The sequence below is a fragment of the Amblyomma mixtum genome, chromosome 6 (genome assembly GCF_055824585.1).
Source record: "Amblyomma mixtum isolate Tamu chromosome 6, ASM5582458v1, whole genome shotgun sequence".
Taxonomy (NCBI): domain Eukaryota; kingdom Metazoa; phylum Arthropoda; class Arachnida; order Ixodida; family Ixodidae; genus Amblyomma; species Amblyomma mixtum.
The window spans coordinates 25,714,531-25,728,056 of NC_143017.1; positions in this window are offsets into that span (position 1 = coordinate 25,714,531).

Consider the following 13,526-nt stretch of genomic DNA (forward strand, 5'->3'; position numbering starts at 1 on the left):
GGAGCGGCAGACAGCGGGGAAGGAATCACTTCCTGTTCCGGGAGCGGAGATGCATAGGGCTGCTTCCGCATTGGCGGCATAACCGGCACTGAGTCGGCATTGAGCCATTCCTATTCTACCGCCGTTCTTTTCAGCTCACCCCCAACTCCGCGGCAGACGACGACTTCGCGCCGTCTGCGCGTTTCGTTTTCGCACACGTCTGCTGCCGCTTGCGACTGTCTCGCTCTCTCAGAACTGATCCTTGCAGAGGACTCACAGCTTTTATCCGCTGTTACCTTGTTTACTTGCAAGGACCCTTCCGCGGGGCACGCCCGTGTTTGTTGCCGGCTCTTGTAAATAACGGGGGATCGTTCCCAGTCGAATGTCCGTGGCCTTGGCGCGTCGCGAATTCGTAGGTACGCTCCCCGAAAAACTCGGCTGTTTGGTGTGTGTAGTAAGTAGGCATCCAGTTGTTGCGAACGGTTCGGCCCGGCTGAAAGGAACAGACTCTGCGCGAGGAGTTCTCAACGCTGCTTTGAACGCCGTATCCACTTCGAGGTCGAGCTTCAGGCTTGCGTCGGTCTCTGTTTCGAATCTGCGACTGCTCTTTTCACTGCACTCGACCCGAGGTATCGTTTTACCCAGGCGCTGAACTGTTCTCTTGCGTAGCGAGAAGGTTGTATGCTCAGAACATGACCTTCCAATTCAGCTGGTCTCCGCCAGACGGGACCATGGACGTTTAGTCAAGAGGATTTTGCACATCTGGAGGAACACCAGTCGTCTCAATGTCAATCGTTTCATTCACGACCAGTTCAGTGTTGTCTAAGTTTATTACTGTGATGTATTCGATAGTCAGCAACTGTATGTTTAAGCTAGTTGCTAACGTTCCTCCTCTAAGCAAGCTCTTGTAGCAATGATTTTGTTTGCGACGAAAACGCATACCTTCAGGTCAGTTTTAGGCAATTCGTTCAAAGCCATTGCTGCGCCTACTTACGCAAACAGAATAACGAATGCGCCCATTTAGTTGGGGTTCCTCTATGATCTCGTGATTTCTTGAGGCATTCGATGGCACGCAGGTGAAATGCATGTGGCTGCGAGATAATGCGGAACGCAATACCAGGACTGGATTCAAAGAGGTTGGAGGTGCGGTCACCCTCCTCATCCAGCCTGAAATTTTTCGCAGAAAAGTCGGGCTGAACCCTCTTTTTTTTTTTGGACAAAAAAGGTTGAACTAATACATGCTTCAAATAAGACTTCCCCAGCAGCCCCCTCCTCCAATGACCCATAAATCTTCTCCTGGATACTCCAAAGGGCCTCGAGAACGCTCTGAAATGAAAGCCACTTGTAGTCGAACCCCGCAGCCATGCTGAGATATAAGAACGTTTTTAGTTGCTTGGCGCTGCGGGAATCGGTGCAGTGCCATGATTCCTACCATGACACCTATAATTCATACATCAGGTACAAATAACATACGAGAGGAGCGGAGAATCAGCGCTCGTGGACCATCCAGGATAACACTGATATTTATTTTTCACATACTGTCAATCCGGTGGGGATTTTTTACGAAATAGACGTATAATATGAATGCGGAGATTATAATAGAAAAAGACTGCCATACTTTCTAGCGCAAAGCTAGTCTCAAATAATTGCATGTGTGTGGAAGACAGCTACAGATAACAAGAAATAAAACACGGACGCTGCAGCATATTTGCTAAAATGGGGTACACTTGTACGGGGTGTTGCCACTGAGATTCTCTATGATTTTTTAAAATTGACTTTTTACTTAGAAGAGCGTTTCTTAGGCATAGGATGGACAGCGGTGTAGCGCATCATGATACGAGGGGAGACCCAAAAATAACCGCAATTTCCTGGTAAAAAGAATGGATTTTATTATAGCTCATTGAATACAGTTTTCTTTTTGTTTAATACAACTTTGTTCTCCCTCGAAGTATTCTTCACTAGTATTAATGCACTTGTCCAAACTTTCATCTCATTGTTGGAAGCACCTTGCAAATTCGGCCTCTTTGATACCTGCTAGCGCTGTCGCGACAATGACTTCGCCGACATCGAAAAAACGTTTGCTTTTGAAGTACCGTTTCATCCAACGGAAGAGGAAGACGTCCGCGCAAGCCAAGCCTGGCGAACAGGGCACGCGGGTCAAGGTAACCATCTGCGGTGAGGCCACAAACTGGCGAACACTGGGAGCCGTGTGCGCGGGGGCATTGTGATGGTGCAGGAACAACTCATCGGAAGGCTAGACAAGGCCGGACGTTTTCGCGCCACACTTACGCGCAGTCGTTTGGTTTTGGTTGGTTTGATGGGTTTTAACGTCCCAACTCGACTCAGGCTATCAGAGACGCCGTAGTGGAGGGCTCCTCACAATTTCGACCACACTGGGTTTTTTTAACGTGCACTGACATCGTACAGCACACGGTCATCTAGCATTCCGCCTCCATCGAAGTGCGACCGCCGTGGCCGGGATCGAACCCACGTCTTTCGGGTCAGCAGCCGAACGCTGTAACCTCTGAGCCAATGCGGCGGCTTCCGCAGTCGTTTCAACGCCGCCAAATATAGAATTGTTGGTTGACGGTCTGCTTTGGAGGGACGAACGGTTCGTGCTGCGTTCTTGCCGAGTAAAAGCAAAACTTCCCAGTCGCATGTTGTTTGTGAGAATCTGCCATTTCTTTATGTCACGAGTGCACTAAATAAACACACAGAACTGCCAGCGAAACAACACGCATCGTTGTCGGTTGACGCCACTTAGCGTACCGAGAGACAGGTACAGCACCCTATAGGGACGCAACCTCGTACTACAAGTACACGATAGGCAGGAGTACGATGCCGGTAATTTTCGGTTTCCCTTAGTACAGCTGAGACGTGCTAACTTGTAGGCTAGTGAACTAATGTCGAATAGTTAACTTTTTAACTATTACTGCCAGTCTCATTTGTTGAGAAGCGTTGAGAAGCGAGAAGCACAGCTGAGACGTGCTAACTTGTAGGCTAGTGAACTAATGTCGAATAGTTAACTTTTTAACTATTACTGTCAGTCTCATTTGTTGAGAAGCGTGAAGCGCACCGAAAAGTAATATGCATAAAAGTTTTTAGAATTTCCAAAATGGTGTTACCCTCGGCGCAGTGGCTCAGCAAATTTTGGCTATTTTGGTGACTTACGTGCACTAGAGAGGTTGATTTGCCTGCAAGCTTCTCAAAAGTGCATATATTTTGGCGCAACCAGCCTACTAGCTTGCATATATTAGCTGTACTATGATGGGCTGCACCGCTGACAACGCTACGAGGTCTTCCAACGACAAAAGTCTATATTTAAAAATTGCGGAGCACCTACGCGAAACACGAAGTACTGTCAGCAGCAAAAGTTTGCGGGATCTCCAGCGCGTGGCGGAGCGACACAAAACTGCATTCCAGCGCCATCTGCTGTGATTACGCCCGATGTCGAGCCTCACAGCACTTCCGCGTTAGCCATTATTTGTGCATGCCTGTCCTTTCTTTGTTATCGGGCATGTCTCATCGCGTTCTTCGCCGGGATCCACTTTTGCCAATGGCAACGAATCGCCGTGTCACCGTCGTTGCGCGTCTGTTTCGGCTGCTGGGATGGTGTAAGTGCTCCGATTTCTCGCGCAAGCCTAAGTAGGACTGGCTGCGAACGTCACGCAGCGGCTCAGCAGTTTCCCTGAGTCTGATAAGCACGTCATGGGGAAGCAAGCGTCAAGGCATGCTTGATAGCGAAGAAAGGATAGGCATGCGCAAAGCGTGCTTCAAATGCCATTTCCGTGAGCCTCGACAACAAGCTTGGAGGCGCCAGATGGCACTGCAATGCAGTTTTGCGTCGCTCCGCCACGCGCTGGAGATCCCGCAAACTTTTGCTGCTGACAGTACATACATGGTAAATAATGTAGTTGCACAGATGCTGTCGGATAAAGTGATGTGGGTGGTCTGTTGTTCGTTAAACGTGATTTATTATTGGGTAACAAGTTCTACAGTTACCAGTTTCGGCAATTATATGTTATTAGAGATTCAGGTGTCCAAGCTATTCCATTCCTTCATTGCAAGCGGGAAAAAATGAATATCTAAAACAGTCGATGAGCGATTCATGTTCTCTGAGAGTTAACGACTGCTTATGCAGGAGTGTGTTAATTAGGCTGAAGATATATACAATAAAGCATCGCCATCGCTAGCAATGGTTCGGAGGATCGCGCTCTTATGGCCAGGCTGTCCCGGAATAAAGACGTTCATCGAAGCTGTGGCCCACAAGTGGCGGGGGTGCCCTTTCTGCTCCAAATCTCTCGCTTTCAGCCTCTCCACTCTCCTCCCTGGAGCTCCGTTCCGGCCTTTGTTTGCATCCGCTGCCCTCAGGTATGGATGAGGGCAACGGAACCCGGCCACCCCTGCCTTCACTGCCCGCTGGTGCGGCTAGCCCGGCCTGGACAATCACCAGCCGTCTGTGTTTAGTGTATTGTGCACTAACTTTTTAGTCATTCTAGTTTGGCGCGGTTTTGTTAAGTAAGAATACAGGCCTGTTTCAGTAGTGAGAGGCGAATCACTGGTCCTGTATTTGTTGAAGGTGAATCTAAGTGCCTTTAGCGGCATTCCTTGTATTTTTTTAATGAGATGCTGTGTAAGAGGGAGCCAAATTGTTCGGTGTACGTGCTTTAACGTCTGAAAGCGAGTCAGGCTACGAGGGACGCCGTAGTGAAGGGCTCCGGAAATTTAAACCATCTGTAAAGCTGTAACGTGCTCTGACATTGTACAGCACACGGACCTCTAGCATTTCGTCTTCGTCGAAATTGGGCCGCCGCGGCCGGGATCGAACCTGCGTCTTTCGGGTCAGCAGCCGAGCGCCGTGACCACTGAACCACCGCGCCGGCTGCGGAACAAAATTGTGTTATCATATTCAAGCACCAAGCGCTCAGATGTAAACTGTCTGGCCCATGGTGGCGCTTTTCGATGTGGTCTTCTGTGGAAGACCAACCATTTAGAGCAGTTTTAACAATAATGCTAATATTAAAGCGAAAGCATTTCTTGGCTCATCAGTGGCGTTCGTCCGACGAGACAGATCCATAGCCAATCCAACAATAGCCGCATAACATCGGCTGAACTGGCTAAACACTCCTTTCTTGGGGAAAAAAAAAACTGAAACAAAGAACAAGAAATGCAAAAATACAATACAAACAGAAAATAAAAACAATAAATAAGAAAATCTGACCAAAAGTAAAGGATACGAAATTGGAGGAAGAAAGGGAGGACATGGAAAGGCTTTCGCAATTCCGCTCCTAACCAGACTAATACCCCTGTCACACGGGCACTGTAAAGGTACTTTCAACTAAAGCTCCATTACTCCAAGGGAGAACGCGTGCTGCCACGCGGACGCGCCTAAGGACACCTAGTTCAAAGGAACTTCGAATCAAGGCAGCTCGAGTTTGTCCTTTGAGGCTACAAGGGAGTACTCTCTCTCCCAGGAAGTTAACAGCAAAAATAAATGGGGATAAGAAACGATCGATATTCTTTTCTTAAATTTACTTCGTAAAATTATTGGTCTTTTAAAATATAAGATTATTTGTTTTGTGGTGGTTTCACCACGCCGTACTCTCGTCCCGGATTTACAAGCGCCACGGTAACTACGACGCCATGTCGGCCATGTTGTTTGTTGTTTTCAGCAAGTACGGACAGTGGCGGACAGCAGCTAGTGATACATATTGACGGAGATCACCGAACACAAGGCACAGAGAAAAACGTGAACAGAATCGCAACGATCACAAGGCCAAAGAAAACAGAAGAAAAGAAGCAAAGGGAAGAGCCAAAGAACCAAGCCGAGCCAGTTGAGCTCAGTGTGGCCAGCGCTGTGATGTTATGCTCTGTGCTTGGCAGATCATGTCATTATTGCAGTTGAAATTGCGTTGATTGAGCATAATCTCGATATAAAACAAGTTTTTTTTATGAAAATATGTGACACTGCTATATTCTCATGTGCACTGAAGTCTGCAACTTTAATCCAGTTTTTCACCGATGAGGGTGCTAAAATCGTTTTCCAAAGGTCGTTCCGCGACCGTGTAGCACGGGCGAACTCCCTTGAAGTAGTGCTCCTTTGGTAGCGTAATGGAGCTTTAGTTCAAAGTACCTTTACAGTGCCCGTGTGACAGGGGTATAACGTGCAATCCCATAATTTTTTTTATTTCAATCCTAGAGCATGTGGAATGATTAAGCCGATGTACTTATGCTTGTGAATTCGAGTGAGCGGTATGCTCGCATGTTATTGACCGTTGAGAGGTGCGTTTGGTTGAGGCATAGGCAGCGTTGCTTCTGAGGAAATTCACTTTGGATCATCTCCAGCGCTCACAGAAGGATTGCGCTCCAGGGGCTATCCTTCGCGTTGTAAGGGTGCCTCCTCCTCACATTGAGGAGGCATCCAAGTGCCATGTAGGGGGCTTCGCCCCCACGATTTACATCATTGGCAATAAAAGTTTCCACCACTACCACCACTTTGGAAATAAATCGTTCTTCAGCACTAGTCCCATTACCAGTGGATATGAACGCGATCGCCATCAATTCCTGTTTTGCAAGGCAAACTGACACCAGCCTACGATGTTACTGTACCGGCCGCGGAGGCTATAGGGGGCTTTGGTTTGGTTTGGTTTGGTTTATGGGGTTTAACGTCCCAAAGCAACTAAGGCTATGAGAGACGCCGTAGTGGAGGGCTCCGGAAATTTCGACCACCTGGGGTTCTTTAACGTGCACTGACATCGCACAGTACACGGGCCTCGAATTTCTCCGCCAAAGAAATTCAGCCGCCGCGGCCGGGATCGAACCCGCGTCTTTCGGGCCAGCAGCCGAGCACCATAGCCACTGAGCCACCGCGACGGCTCTAGGGGGCTTTGGTGTTCAGCTGCAGAGTACGAGGTCGGGGGCTGAAATGCTAGCCACAGCGACAGTATTTAGTCGAGGCGAATCGAAAAGACATGCCCATGCGCTGTGCCATGTCATCGTGACGATGATGATGTCATCGCACAGCGTGATGTCAGCACACATTGAACCCCAGCTGGTAGAAACTGATCCGAAGCCCTTCACTACGAAGACTTTCATCTTTCATAGGTACGTACAGTCTTTGTCAAAAGTAACCAGGCTCCATGGTTTTCTTCTCATTCGTATAACAGATCCCTCGCGGCTTTCCTAAAGGTCAAAAAGCTCTTTGAAGGTGAGAACAGAGGGTTCTTCTTACCTTATAGAGATTTAGAGCTTGAGGGCTGGCATAATAGCTTTAATATACGACTGAGATGAAAAACGTGTAGCCTGGTTACTTTTGACAAAGACCGTACATACGGGTGGCTTTGGTACGCTAAACCTCAGAAATAATTACCACTGACAGAGTCAACTTTCCTCCGTTATTTAAAAAACAAAACTCCAAGCACAAGTTGTGCCATAGTTTTAAAATGTACATTTATGCTGATGTGACATAGTTTCAAAATGTATCTACCACACACGAACAAATTGTGGCCGCCAGATGCTAGGATACTGCTTACCTACTGCAAAAAATTTTGAACACTTTGCACATTTCTAAGAAAAAATAGTCTGCATTTTAAGTCCGTCTTCCATGAGTTTGAGATGTTTATTAGCTGCGCTTTCTCGGGTTTCTACTCTTGTAGGCTAATATTGTCCTATATAGCTAAATATACCTTGTAACTACCTTTTTCTTCTTTTGTTCTGCTCTCTCGCACTGTAATCTTTCGCTCAACATATCCTGTTTTCTGCAGTGATTATGATCGCCATGCTAACTGCACTCACTGCAGGACAATGGCTTCCCCAAATATCTCCCGTTAACCCTTTCTTGCTCCAGCGGAGACATGTATTACCCTCGAACTTCTTAATCCCATCGGTCCACCAGGCTTTGTGTCACCCTCTGCTGTGCTTGATTTCTCTTGGAATCCACTCCGTAACCTTTAAAGACCATCGGTTATTTTGCTTTCATATTATACGCCCTGCACGTGCCAACAGTTTCTTCTTGATTTCGACAAGAGTATTGTCGGGGGCAAAAACGGTATATAACACTTGAGGAGGCATTTGGTGGTCTAGGCAAAGCTGGAGCGCACGCATTAAAAAGCGTGAAATGAAATGCCCCTGGATGAAAATGGTCACTTTCTTATCTGTCCAGACGTTCCGTAAAGTGGCGCGGGAACGAAGTCTAAGCAAAGCACTATGGCGTTATAAACCGTTTTTGCTCCCGACACTACCGGGCGTGAAAATGTACTACTCCTGAGTCTGCCTGTTATTCTTTATATCAGTATTCTGTGGCGCTTTTCTAACCTTTTCTTTGTTTTTAAGTTTCCACAATTTTAATATGTCAGCTACACCACTCTGCCATCTGCCCATGATGCAGGCCTTATCGAGCCTTTTTTGGCTAATCGCTTGCCCCCCCCCCCCCCCCCCCCCCTCCCTCCCACAACATCGCATTTGTGCACTGGACATTGGATGCTAAAAATGAACTTGATAGGTTTGAGTTGACCTTTCCCACCTCACACAACAAGGTACTGCTCCAAGCCAATCATTCTTTAAAATAGGTTAGCACCAAAAAAGACGGGTACAAGGCGAGAGAACAACGACACGACACACAAGAGCGCTCGCCTCTCTGTTCGTTCTCTCGCCTTGCGCTCGTCTTTTTTGGCGCTGACCTATTTCAAAGAATGTGTAACCAACTAGCCCAGCACCAAGTTTTAACAAGCCAATCAATTAGTGAAAACCAGAAACGAATGAGAAACACGCATCAAACATGCTCTGGAATTGTATGCAGTTGCCGTAGGCTGCGGCTGGTCACCACTATTTTCAATGCTCTAGCACTTGTAATGGTCATTCCCCGTATTTAACCTTTGCCTGTTTGCCCACCCGCCCACACTGTTGTGGGCAACCTGCGCGCGCGCCCGCGCGCGTGTGTGCGTGTGTGTGCGTGCGCGTGTGTGTGCGTGCGCGTGTGTGTGCGTGCGCGTGTGTGTGCGTGTGCGCGCGTGTGTGTGTGTCTGTGTGTGCGCGCGCGTGCGTCTGTGTCCGTGTGCGTGCGCGTGTGTGTGCATACACCTGGCAGGTTGACTATTTGCTATTTCCAAACGGGGTGTGAGCAAACTGCCCACCGCGACAGGCGGCAGTTCATTTAATGATTAGTCGCGAGAGGTTGCTCGGGTAGCCCAACCTTCAGGTCTCAAGAGCCATCAATGGCAGCCCCTGCTACTGCTGGGTAGTGGCGTACCACTTTACTGCTGCGCCAGGAGGGGTATGTATGAGGACTCCCAGGTATCTATGAATGCAAAGTGGAGAACGACCAATTCTGCATATATGAGCATTTAGTCATTATCCCTATCCGAACAATTTCTATCCCTGAACAAAGGATCCGAACACCGGAACCGCAGAGAAACCGAATCCTTAGTGAACCTAACTCACCTTCGGGTGAGCTACACAAATCGACCGTCTTTTTTTTTTTTTTCAGTGTTATCCACATATTCCTGCCACATATTCCTGCCTGCGCCATAATCACTCGTCTTGCTCTGAGGCAGTCAGTCACTACGCTGTGAATAAAGTGCTCTGCAGACTTTCCTCACTAGTTTCATGCCCTATAGAAATCAAAGGTAACACGAAGGTCGGTGACAGTGCAACTCACAACCAAGGCGGCATTTCAGTTGCGGCGCAGATGGGCAACACCAGCTGAGCCGTGGCCTCGAGGGCGCCAGACACAAGGACCATGTTTTATGAACTGCATAAGCACAGGGGCCAGAGAGAGACTGCGCAGCCAGTCCTTGGCAGTGGATCGGAGCTCCGCACTCCATCGCGATGGAGAAGCCTCCCTTCCCCCTCATTCTTCTTTTTTTTTCTTAGCAAACGGGTAAACAAGCGAGCTGGGGCAAATAAAACTTGGAAAACCACCGGCGGACGCCCCCGATCCGTTACAAACATCGAACCCGCGCAAAAGCCGCGCTGTATTCAGCGCCGGGCGAGAAAGAGCCGGGAACTCGGAATAAAACTGTAGCATCTCGGCAGGGGTGGTCCCGAAGGTCACAGCTCTCAAAGCGCGTTGGTGGCGGCGACGACGCCAAGCAGCAACCACTATTTGCTAAGCGACACCGCCGAACACGCGGGACCATACAGCCGGCCGTCAACAAAGGCGATAAACACGGGCGCCGCGTCACTTGGTTCACGCTCAAACTGGCTTCCTACTCTTTTCAGAGCGCGCACTCACCTCGAGCCGCCCGAATGCACTCTCCAGTCGGCATAGCGCTCCCCCCTTTCCCCGAAACGGGTTCAAATCGGCAGGAGAGGAGGACGGGCTGCTGGGGAGAAGCTGGCAGCCACTGAAGGAGTTCCCCATCCGCGGGCGCATCTGCGACCTTGATGACGGAGCTGAGAATTACTTCCCCATTCCGAAGCTCTTCACAAACACGCTGCCGCCCCGGCACGCTGCCGAGCGTTGGCGCGCTTTGAAGGAGGGCGCTTTCTTGTTCTACGTTTCACGCGGTGGCTTTCCGCCAAGGGCGGGAACAGCTCCGCTGACGGTGCAGGGCTGGTGAGGTTTCGGGGAAGAGCACGTTGCTTCCTCATTCCTCCTCTTGAAAGTGCTTATTCCCTTTGTGCGAGTGCATGTGCGAGCGGAATGTTGTGCCGCTAACGGGGGAGCTACCGCGTTGCGTTTCGCTTGGGCCCGTTTTGCTTGCTATTTGGTTGGCGCCGAAACTCGCAGAACCCGGAAGGTGGAGTTCTTCCGCGATCTCGACCTTGTTCAGTGAAACTCGCGAGAAAAGGAAAACTGCCAGAAACGTTCTATTGGGGGAAAAAAAGAAACATAGAAAGGTGTTTTTGTTCGCTCGTTTTCAGATCGCGAGCGTCTGTGGAGGTCATTTGCTGAAGGTTGCGTTCTCCCAAAGGGACACAAATGGAACGGTTTCCAGATACTTCGAAGGTAAGCAGGAAAATGTACATTCCAGCTGGGGCAATATACAAGGAAAGCCATCCTTGCCGTTATTTCCAACCGCTAATTATTTCGCTATGCAACTTATCAAATCGTAATTTGGCCCACATGCACGTTAAGCATGCTACTTTCAAGCTGAATACACCGAGATTTGTTGGGGAGAAAAAGAGGGGACAAAGCGGACCGCTCTCTATGCCCTGCATTTAAACATTTACATTTGTACTTGGCCATAAACGCTCTTCAAGATACGCTTCTGTAGTTTTTCATACGAGCGAGATTCGTTGCATTTCGTAAGTGGAAAATAAATGTTCATTCATTCATTCATTCATTCATTCATTCATTCATTCATTCATTCATTCATTCATTCATTCATTCATTCATTCATTCATTTGCTTTCTAGAGACAGCTGTAATAAAGGAGTTTCTCTGCGATAAACGGTATCAACCTCGTACGAAAATTCCCCAGTCCTTTTCCGGTCATTCTGAAAGCTGTCGAGACACTCCGACCGGGTAGCGGGCACGGCTACGATTGTTTCCTTAAATGATCATGCGGTTCAGATCAATCTCGACACGACGGAATTATCGTTGTCTCTCGTTCGCCTCTGAGGAAAAATAAAAGCTTTGCTTGCTTCTTTTTACTGTTCGTATGCACCCACAGAACAAACAAAGATTGTTTTCTGAGCTCACAGGAAGCTAGAAATTACGCAAAGGCATATATATGCGGGGCGACCTTGAGTCACCATATTCAGATGCGGCACCGCCATCCTAATTATCTTCAGACATAAGGGAGCTAGCCTCTCCTAGCTTCTGAGTAACCGTGCCAATTGGAGTGTGGAAATATGGCCGGCAAGAATGATTTATATATATATATATATATATATATATATATATATATATATATATATATATATATATATATATATATATATATATATTTAAGGTTGTTGTTGTGAACGTATGATGCAAACCAAAGAAAAGCAAGCAAAATGTTGTCTGACACCTGCCTATGGCCTCCTATTCCTTAAACAGTACTAGTCCTATTAAGGACTTTCTGACCTGTAATCGGTGGCGTTCTCGTTGTGTTTCTTAACATAAAATTCCAGCGTCCCCGATGAATGACATCCTATGGGACAGAGGTGGGATGTGTCCCGGCTGGGTCAACTGGTTACGCAGGCGTAGCACAAGTAGGCGTCGAGATATGGGCTCACATGAGACATCACCGTGAGGGCTTAGCCCCGGGGCAGGACGGAAAATAGGGATCTTTCAAAAGCGCATTGCTCTGACGCTGGAATCAGCCACATTTTCGGCAGTCTGATTTTCTAACCTACATTCCATTCTTTCCGAATTAAGTCCATCATCTGCTCTGTATGAACGATGACTAGAGTTCCTGCCACAAAACTGTACATTTGCTATCAACGCTCACAGCGCGCAGAGGCACGCGGATGGAGGAGCGAGAACACAGCGCTTGTGTCCTGTGTTTTTTCTACTTTGCCTACGTGCTTTTTTTTTTTTGTCGTGCAAAGAACATTCACTGGTACTACCCACTAAACCGAGTTCTCAGATTTCTAAGGTACAATTCTGGATGCCGAAGCAGCAAAAAGACTTGTATTGCGGAGCCAGGTACCGTACCCAAACCGCCTTATCGCTTCTGGAAGAGCGCCGACCATGTGAGAAATACATCAGCCGTTTGCTGGTAACTAATGGTGCTCAACTATCGGAGATGGCGTATCGCGCTGCGCACAGCGGACAGCCACTGTAGATGACAATGAATAGTTAAAGACTTTAATAAATACTTCAATAAACTTCAACTTCAATAAATGTATGCGCCACAGCTACCTTTCCACAGAGGCCGACCAACCGTAGTAGTAGGACCTGGACCGCCAGAAGAAAAAGTGTAGTGAACAATGTTGCACTAGAGACTAGACTGTACGCGAGAACGTGTAATACGAGCAAGTCTGGGAAACACTTTAAGCTCGGAGGGGGATCTAGCCAAGCCCCCAAGGAATGTTTCTATCCCCTGTGTTTATTTAACGCTAAGGTTCCTACCCCTGGTCTACCTGAAGCCTTGAAGCGAGATCGCAGGCCTGCCCATATATTGCTGGCGCTAAAGGTGCTGTCTGGTTTCCCGGCTAGCAACATAAGGGACTGGCAGTAATGTCCCGACATAATTTTCTGCAGTAGAATATTACCTTCGGTCTTAAGGGTTGAAAATATTGTCGGTAAAATCCGACTTGCTTCTTTTCCCAGGTATAGGGCGACGCAAGGGCATCTCGCCCGTGTGAGCTTTCTTGGAGTCGTTATTTACCCCCGACTTCAGTGGCGACGAGCAGTAGTATTGACTCTCCAGTCACTGTTACCGCGCCTAAACGTGACCCGAAGCATCGCAGGAGCGCAATGAGGAAATCATTCATCCTGTATGTACAATATACTACACGCAGGCCTGCGAGTAATTCGCCCAGTCTACCAACTACCTTTGATTGGTCAACCTTAACTTTGTGTCTTCGGTTCGCCCAGAAATGTTGGACTGAAAGAGCTTGAGCAGGGCACTAATTAGTCTGCCGCAAACTCTGCGAGCTATAAAGTACTTCACG